The sequence below is a fragment of the Gracilinanus agilis genome, chromosome 3 (assembly GCF_016433145.1).
Source record: "Gracilinanus agilis isolate LMUSP501 chromosome 3, AgileGrace, whole genome shotgun sequence".
NCBI lineage: Eukaryota > Metazoa > Chordata > Mammalia > Didelphimorphia > Didelphidae > Gracilinanus > Gracilinanus agilis.
This window is the reverse complement of record NC_058132.1, coordinates 368,145,071-368,155,049: the sequence shown is the minus strand read 5'-3', so window position 1 is coordinate 368,155,049 and position 9,979 is coordinate 368,145,071.

Below are 9,979 nucleotides of genomic sequence, written 5' to 3'. Positions count from 1 at the left end.
TAGTAGAATTGGGTTAATGCAGGACATCTGATCAATAGACTTCTATGAAAAGGGATTGTCATGGTTGCTTAAAAAGGATATGACAATGAAAATGGCATACAAATACACACAAAAAAAAGAAAATATGTATACATGCTACTGGGATATACTCTTCCTAAATGTGAACAAAAGAGTCCTTTTTTCTGAAACAATTATTGAAAAGGTGAAAGTAGGAATTCTGGGAAGATGGTATAGAAGCAGTAAGGCTCCAAACCTCTGTAAAGCCCTTCACTACCAATTAAGGACAAAGGGCTCCCAGGGAAAAGAAAACCAAATATGACAACACCAAAGACCTGGGGGATCCTCCAGCTGAACCCAATAAAAAAGTACACAGAAAAAAAGAGAAAAAAAAAAGCTGAATTCTTGGAATTCTCAGGAGGGAGGGGAAAGAAAGGAAGAAGATCTCAGATACCCTCTTCCACCTAATGTGCTGAGTCTCTAGCAGATACTGGAATCCCTGGGTTGGCTGGGCTGCTAGTCTGATAGAGTGGCTCTCTGGCACAGCTGTGCCAAACTCAAGGCTTTGATCACAGACAGCAGGGAAGCTGCTGCGGGAGAAACCCAGAGAGAGTGAACATACCCTCCATCTTCTGCTATACTCCACCCTTTCTCTTGAGGCTTTGACTTCAGGCTACTCAGAGTAGTGTAGATAAACTACACCCAGGCTTAATTCTATCAATACAACAGACAAGAGGTCTCAGAGGGCTGGGAGCTCCAACACCTCTCTGCCACAGACTACCAGGAAAGTAGCTGAATTCACTTCTTCAGCTTTCACCAATAGCTGGGGAAAATCTGACCTCAGGGCATTTGGAGCTATGCAGATCAACCCCACCTGGCTTAATCCTATCAAGAAGTCTTCAGAGGGCTGGGAAACTCCCATAATCCTCCCCCAAAGACTACAAGGAAAATAGCTGAATTCACTTCTTTCCCTTTCACCAAAAGCTGGGGAAAATCTAGCCTCAGGTTCCACTAACCTAATTAATCAACAAAACAGAGAAGAAGCCCTCACAGGGCTGAATAGCCCAAACTCAAAAATATAATCAGAGGATCAAGATTACAGCCAATTACAGGGGAGAAAGAAGGAAAAAAAAAACATGAGTAAACAACAGAAAAAGAAAAACGAAACCACAATTGACAGCTTTTATCCAGAAATTAAACAAAGAGCAAGTGGAACAGAAGAAGATAAAGGAACACCAAGAAAAAAAAAGAGAGAATTCAGGGAAATGGACACAGGCTTTGGAAGAACTTAAAATTCAATTAACTCAAGAACTCAAAATCCAAATAACTCAAGAACTCAGAAAACAATCAACAGAGGCTAAAGACAATTGGGAAAAGGAAATAAATTATCTAAAACAAGAAAATAATGTCTTAAAAGCCCAAATTGACCAGCTGAAAAATGAAGCAAAGAAGGCAAAAGATGATCTACAAAGAAAAGCAGACCAGAAGGAGGATGAGCAAAAAGCCAAGGATGAAATTCAGTCTTTAAAATTTAGAATTCAACAACTAGAAGCAAATGATTTCACAAGGCAGCAAGAATATATAAAACAAAATTTTAAAAATGAAAAATTTGAGGAAAATATGAAACACCTCATTGACACAACCACAGATCTGGAAAACAGATCTCAAAGAGACAACTTAAGGATTATTGGACTGTGAGAACATCGCAACAAAAGGAAAAGTTTGGACATCATCCTATAGGAAATTATACAACAGAATTGTCCTGACATTCTTTTTTTTTAATTTTTTTTTTTAATTTTAAACCCTTAACTTCTGTATATTGACTTATAGGTGGAAGAGTGGTAAGGGTAGGCAATGGGGGTCAAGTGACTTGCTCAGGGTCACACAGCTGGGAAGTGTCTGAGGCCGGATTTGAACCTAGGACCTCCTGTCTCTAGGCCTGGCTCTCAATCCACTGAGCTACCCAGCCTGCCCATATCCTGACATTCTTGAACAAGGGGGAAGAGTGGAAATAGAAAGAATCCACAGATCACCCCCTACATTTAATCCACAACTAACAACTTTCAGAAATATTAAAGCAAAATTCAAAAACTACCAGACCAAGAAAAAAATATTACAAGCTCCTAAAAAGAAGTCATTCAGATACTAGGCAACAACAGTGAGGATAACAGAGGATCTGGCTGCATCTACATCAAAGGTCAAGAAGACATGGAATACAATATTCCAGAAAGCAAGCGAGCTAGGTCTACAACCAAGAATTAACTATCCAGCAAAACTGACTATATTCTTGCAGGGGAAAGTATGATCATTCAACAAAATCAAAGATTTTCAAGCATTCATAAAGAAAAATATGGACTTAAGCAGAGAATTTGCTGCTCAAACACAGAACTCAAGAGAATCACCATAAGGTAATTAAGAGAGTAGGGGGAAAAACAAAACAAAACAAAACAAAAAAAAATTTCTTTAAGGGACCCAATAAATTCAATTGAATTATATCCCTATAAGAAAAGAAGATATTGGTAAATCTTAAATATTGTTATTACCAACAGGGTAGATAGAAGAAGTATAATTAGAGGGAAAAGGGACAAATTGTATAGGATGAAATGTCAAGATATATGTATGTATGTATGTATGTATGTATATATGTGTATATGGATATACAAAACTGGAGGTAAATAAAAGGAGATAATACTAAGAGAAAGGAGAAAACAGAAAAAATAGAGTAAATTTATATTTCACAAAGAAGTGCATGGAGTGAACCAGGGGAGAAGACCAATATAATGGAAGGGTAAAGAGGTTGGAGAAAGGAAATACATATTCATAAGTGCATTGAAATTAACTTAAAGAGTGAAGAACAACCAGATCTATTGGGGAAGATAATTTATTCATGCCATATAGAAAAGTAGAAGGGTAACAAACAGACTGGTGGGGAGGGAAACAATATTAGGAAGGGAGAGGGCTTAAGGGGAGCTCAGCATAGCTTTAAAGAACAATAAGAGGGGAATAAGAAGGGAGGGGGGAGAAAGGGAAGTACAACAAGGGAGGGGATTAGGGGAACTGATTAAAAACAAAACACTGGTATAGAAGAAAATAGTGAAAGAAGAAAGGACAGGACAAGGAGAGAAAATCAAAATGTCTGGAAATACACAGTTGATAATTATACCTCTGAATGTGAATTGCATGAACTCGCCCATAAAATGGAAGCAAAGAGCAGCTAGTATTAGAGACCAAAAATCCTACCATATGTTGTCTACAAGAAACACATGAGACAGGTAGACATACATAGAGTAAAAATGAAAGGATGGAGAAAAATCTATTGGGCTTCAAATGAGAAAAAGAAGGCAGGAGTTGCCATTATGATATCTGACAAAGCCAAAGTAAAAATGGATCTGGTTAAAAGAGATAAGGAAGGTAATTACATCATAATAAAAGGCAGTATAAACAAAGAAGTACTGACTAAACATGTATGCACCAAATGGCATAGCATCCAAATTTCTAAAGGAGAAGCTAGTGGAGCTCAAGGACAAAATAGATAGCAAAACTATACTAAGGGCTGACCTCAACCTTCCCCTATCAGACCTAGATAAATCAAACCAAAAAAATAAATCAGAAATAGATAAGAGTGGTGAATGAAATACTTGAAAAATTAGAGTTAATAGATATATGGAGATAAATAAATAGGGACAAAAAGGAATACAGCTCCTTTTCAGCAGCAAATGGAACATTCACAAATATAGACCATGTACTAGGGCATAGAAACATTTCAAACAAAAGCAAAAAAGCAGAAATAATAAATTCAACCTTATCAGATCATAATGTAATAAAAATAGTTATTAGTAAGAATACATGGAGAGGAAAACCAAAAACTAATTGGAAATTAAATAAAATGATCCTCCAAAACCAATTAGTTAATGAAGAAATCATAGAAACAATCAATAATTTCATTGAAGAGAATGACAATGATGAGACATCCTACCAAACTCTGTGGGATGCAGCTAAGGCAGTACTCAGGGGGAAATGTATATCCTTGAGTGCATATATTTACAAATTAGGGAGGGCAGAGATTAATGAATTGGGTATGCAACTTAAAAAACTAGAAAGCAAGCAAATTAAAAATCCCCAGATGAAAACTAAATTAGAAATACTAAAAATCAAGGGAGGAATTAATAAAATCGAAGGTAAAATAACCATTGAATTAAGTAATAAGACTAGAAGCTGGTATTTTGAACAGATAAAATAGACAAACTATTGGTCAATCTAATAAAAAAAAGGAAAGAAAAAAAAACAAATTAACAGTTTCAAAGAAGAAAAGGGAGACCTCACCTCTAATGAAGAGAAAATTAAAGCAATCATTAAAAATTATTTTTCCCAATTATATGGCAATAAATATAGCAATCTAGGTGATATGGGTGAATATTTACAAAAATATAAATTGCCTACATTAACAGCAGAAGAAATAGAGTACTTAAATATTCCAATATCAGAAAAAGAAATTGAACAAGCCATCAAAGAAATCCCTAAGAAAATATCTCTAGGGCCTGATGGATTCACAAGTGAATTCTATCAAACATTCAAAGAACAACTAATCCCAGTACTATACACATTATTTGATATAATGAGCAAAGAAGGAGTCCTACCAAATTCCTTTTGTGACACAAATATGGTACTCATTCCAAAGCCAGGTAGATAAAAAACAGAGAAAGAAAACTACAGGCCAATCTTCCTAATGAACATAGATGCAAAAATCTTAAATAGAATACAAGCATAAAGACTCCAGCAAGTGATGAAGAGGATTATCCACCATGATCAGGTGGGATTCATACCAGGAATGGAAGAACATTCAACATTAGGAAAACATCCACATAATTGACTATATCAACAAGCTAACAAACAAAAATCAAATGATTATCTCAATAGATGCTGAAAAAGCCTTTGACAAAATTCAACACTCATTTTCTATTGAAAACACTAGAAAGTATTGGAATAGAAGGACCTTTCCTAAAAATAAGAAACAACATTATCTAAAACCATCAACAAGCATCATAGGCAATGGGGATATATTAGAAGCCTTCTCAATAAGATCAGGCGTGATACAAGGATGCCCACTATCACCTCTATTATTTAACATTGTACTAGAAACATTAGCAGTAGCAATTAGAGAAGAAAAAGAAATTGAAGGTATCAAAATAGGCAATGAGGAGACTAAGCTATCACTCTTTGCAGATGATATGATGGACTACTTAAAAAATCCTAGAGAATCAACTAAGAAGCTGGTAGAAATAATCAACAACTTTAGCAAATTTGCAGGATACAAAATAAATGCACATAAATCATCAGCATTTCTATATATTTCCAACACATCACAGCAGCAAGAAGTAGAAAGAGAAACACCATTTAAAATCAACCTAGACAATATAAAATACTTAGGAATCTATCTACCAAAACAAACACAGGAATTATATGAATACAACTACAAAACATTCTCCAGACAATTAAAACTAGATCTAAACAACTGGAAAAACATTGATTGCTCATGGATAGGTCTAGCTAACATAATAAAAATGACCATTATACTCAAATTAATTTACTTATTTAGTGCCATACCTATCAAACTACCAAATGAAGGAATAAAAGGGGGATTAAAATGTCTCTGGGGTAAAGATAAAAAGGGGTTGGAGGCCCCTTTGGTCTTGGGGCCCCGGATGTGCTGCCGACTGGGACTGAGTCTCTTTAGAAGAGCAATTGCAAGACAGGAATCTGTCAGGTTTAAACCGTCCTTAGTTCGTCTTTTGTGTGCACTATCTGTGTCTGTGTCTTTGGTGTTATTTTTGTCCTTACCAAGGGACAGGGCGAGTTAACTCCTCTGGACCTGGTACTTACCTGTTTCCCCAACTTCAAGGTGAGTTTGGAGGGGAAAACTGCAAACATTCTGAAATCCACCTTCCCCCATCTACATTAGTGCTGGAGTGGCTGTGCAGCTCAGGCAGCAGACTTACTATTTGAATAGGGAAGGGATTTTAAACAAACCTCCCAGACTTGGTGGTAGATTTAACATCTGAATAAGGAGGGGATTTAAAAGTTCAAAGTTCTTTCCTTAAGAAATACAGTCAGCCTCATGAAAGGCTCACTTCCCACCCCCAGTGGAAACAGATAGCAGTTTGTCTAGGTGCTAGGAGAGCATTTTGTTAGAAATCAGAGCCAGAAAGAGAGACAAGTTAGATTTATCAGTGTGTAAAGCACAGGGAGAATTAGGAGACAAGGAAGTCAGCTCAACCAGTCAGATCACAGTACCTTAGCTCAGCACAGCTTTCTCAGTTAAAGGGGCAGTGTGCTGAAACTGTTTTAATGAATTTTCTCACTGCAAATATTTGTTTTTAAACATAGATTCTAAAGCAATGATTCTTTCCTTTTAAAGCATGCTTGTCATAAGGTTTTATGCTTCTGATTATCATTGTCTTTATCATAGTCTCATCTCTATGTTTTCTTAAGTTGGACATTACAAAAAAAAAAAAAAAAAAAAAAAAGGGGAGTTGGAAGATGGAACTTCCCACAGTCAAAAATCCTCAGCAGAGGACAAAAGCAAGTATCTGTTTAATGATTTTTCCTCTTTCTTCCTTTGTATGGGCCCCCAAAGGAGTTAAAAAGAGAAAAATTCAGAGCAGAAAAAGGAGATTTTACTCCACAATTAGAAGCATTTTTCCCTTAAGATTGCTAATGATTTTTGATATGGTACAATGTAATTTTTTTCATCGTGGTAACTGTCTATCAGTCAAACATGAGATATTAACCAGATTTTATTGAGCACAGCAACTCATGGTTAGGAGTTTGTTAAGCCTTGCTTTCAGTGAATTAAGAATTGTCTAAATGTGGTTAATAGCCAGTCTGTCACAGAGAAGGCATGTTTATTCTGTAAGGACAGTAATTGTAATGGCTACTTTGTAGATATAGAAGTCATTCAGAAAAAGTTGTAATGTTGTTATTGAGAACTTGTTATAGAACTTAAACTTGGCATTATTCAAATGAGATGTTCTTTTACTGTATGTGCTGTCAGAACTAGCAACAAGTAATCATGTGAAGCACAAGAAGTTTTTAAAGTGATTAATCTGTGTGTGGATTTTAATAATACAGGTACAAAAATTCGTATTTTGGGACAAAATGGAATTTCTAAACAGTGTTGTATTTGAATAGGGTTGTATGAACTGTTTTTAAAAATGTGTACCATGTATAAGAAGGAATTCATGATCTAAAGATTAACATTTATTTAGACTCAAATTGCTAGAAAATAATGAAGAATGAATACAAGATGTGTATGCATTTGGACTATAAAGAGAATTGAGTTTTCCACCTGAATAGATTAAGGATATATGATACACAAACTGTATGAATTTAACAAAGAAAATTTGATCAGACCAGGAATCTAATAGCAATCTAATGCAATTAAATATAGTACCTTTCCTCTTTTTGCAATAATGGTAAAGGAGGAGAAGCCAGAGGAAATAAGAATAATTGATAAAGAAATAATAAGTGTGAATTCTAGTGCAAAATAGATACAAGAAACGGTAGATCAGAATAATATTGAAGGAATTTAATCAGTTATGTAAGCAATGTTTTGAGATAAAAGGGAACAAAACTGGAGGTTCTATTCTGTTTAAATAGAGGTTTGAATGGAATTAGAGTAAATGGCTTAGAAATTCAGTTGTTTACATACTGAAAGATTGCTAAAGGACTTAAAGTTATTTGGAAATTGTGGAGTTCAAACTAAAGTTTGTTGAAAATAAATTATTATGAATATTTTGATACATGCAAAATTTTCAATTGTGGTAAAGAGAGATAAAAGACAAGGTTAAGTCATAAAAACCTAAATCAAGCCAGGCAGCCTTAGGGTAAATTGCTCACAAGCTATTAAACCCTTCCTTGCAAACAGGAAGGAGAAAAATTGTTCCACTTCGATGCTTAGGAACTGATATAGTAACACAATACATAAGTAAGATCTTAAAGAGTTTAAAGATGAGCATATTTTAATTGTGTACTTCAGAGGTTTCAAGGAGATGTTCAAGCAAGTAAAAGTTAATAGAAAAGCCATGGATATCTTGTAAAGCAGGGTTTTTTTTTTAGCATACAGTTGTTATAGAGGTGCAAATGTGAACCCCTGGCGTTGGGAAGGAGGAAAGTAAGAAAGATTTGTTAGTAAGATAGGATCAATGGCCAATGGGACAGCATGAGTGGAGCAACCCTGGGGGGTTGTCCTCCATAGCATGTCATGGCAACACAAGTGGAGCAGCTGTTGGGGGTTGCCCCCCACCCATTCCCCTGTTACGGGTTTTTGTATCCTTTTCAAAAGTGTGGACATGACTCCTTGCACTCAAGCATTCAGTGAGTGGGGGTCTGTCTGAGACCCTCTGGGCTTAGGCTATCAAGATATGGCTGGGAGGTGTATCTCTTTTGTCTATCTCAACTTAAAGGACCTCCAAGTATAATGGTCTTTGCCTGGAGAGTTACAGGGGCAAAAAGGGGGATGGGAGTTTCCCTGTTCACAGCCTGCCTGAGTTAAGGGGTCCCTGCCATCTCTGAACAAGACTCTTTTCCATCCTTATCTATCTTTCCATCATAAGAGGTTAAAAAATTAGGTTTAAGTGTTTAAATTGAACAAAAATTTTTTGGGGGGTTTAAAGTTATCATAAATGGTTTTTCATCTCAGTGTATTAAAATTGACTAACTTTATTATTACATTTGACTTCCTGGTCTTGAAACTAGATAAGCAGCCTGCTTGTCAAAAGGCTTGCTTTAAGGTTTATAGTGCTTAAAAGGTTTCAAATCTTGTAATTGGAAATAGACCCTGTAATACTACATGCTTTATGGTATTCCATTTAAGCATGATTTTTATGTAAATTGTTGCTAAAATATGTGCTTTAAGTGTTGTTTGAATGTAGTCAAAGGCTCACTGTAAACCTGACTTACCTCAGTTTACCAATTTGTACTATGAACTGAACGTTATAATTGATGAGCACTATGCTAAAGTTACAGTGTCTCAATTCTTGGGAGTTATTGATTAGCATTTTAAGGGATACCAAATGATATGTTTATTTTTATGATGGTAACAGAGAGTCAAAGAAAGTGAAGAGGTATGTTGTGTTTGAATGCAGAAGAAAGAGACAATCTAATGTCCTGAGTATGCAAATTTGTGATGGGTAAATGGAAATTGTGTTCTGCTTTTTAAGCAGAAGGTTTTGAGGGAAGAAGAGAGAGGGAGAAGGAGAGAGAAGGAGAGAGAAGGAGAGATGAAAGAGAACAGATAGGGAGATGAAAGAGAATAGATAGATGTTCCACTCTTATAATTGGATCCTTGACCAAGGGATAATTTCTAAAATTAATGTATATGGTGTTGGGAAAATCACAAATGGTTCTGGAATTTCTCTGGAAAGTTACACTGAAGAGATTCCTGTATGGCTTGTCTTAGTCTTTCAGATGGTCCAGGTACAGAAGATGATACAGCCCTGATTTATATTTACTGTGGAGCTACTCAATCCAGCACTCCTGTTCCTTAATTCAGGTTTTTGTGACTAAAGTGTGATATGTTAATTATTGCCAAAATATGTAAGAATAACTGAGTGATCTGCCTTGTAGGGATGTGAAAGCCTTGTTTGAGGGTATGGAAATTTGTTTCTAGACTGCTGCTTAGCAGAATTTCTCTGAGCTGTAATGGGTAAGACTTGTCTTTTAAGGAAGGAGTAGACTTCTGGGATCCAATGGTGATATATTGCAAAAGGCAGAGAATATTCTGTGATGGATAGAGAAGCAATTCTAGGGCTCAACTTGGACTGGACCTCTTCTGACTATCTAGGCTACTAATGCTTGAGTGACACAAGGATGGCATGAGCCAGTGACAGCTTTGGCCTACACATGGAGCCCCTCAATATGTGTCCCTTGGGACATGAGGAAATGCTTTCCTATCTGCCTTCCCTTTTTGGAGCAAGTTCCCATA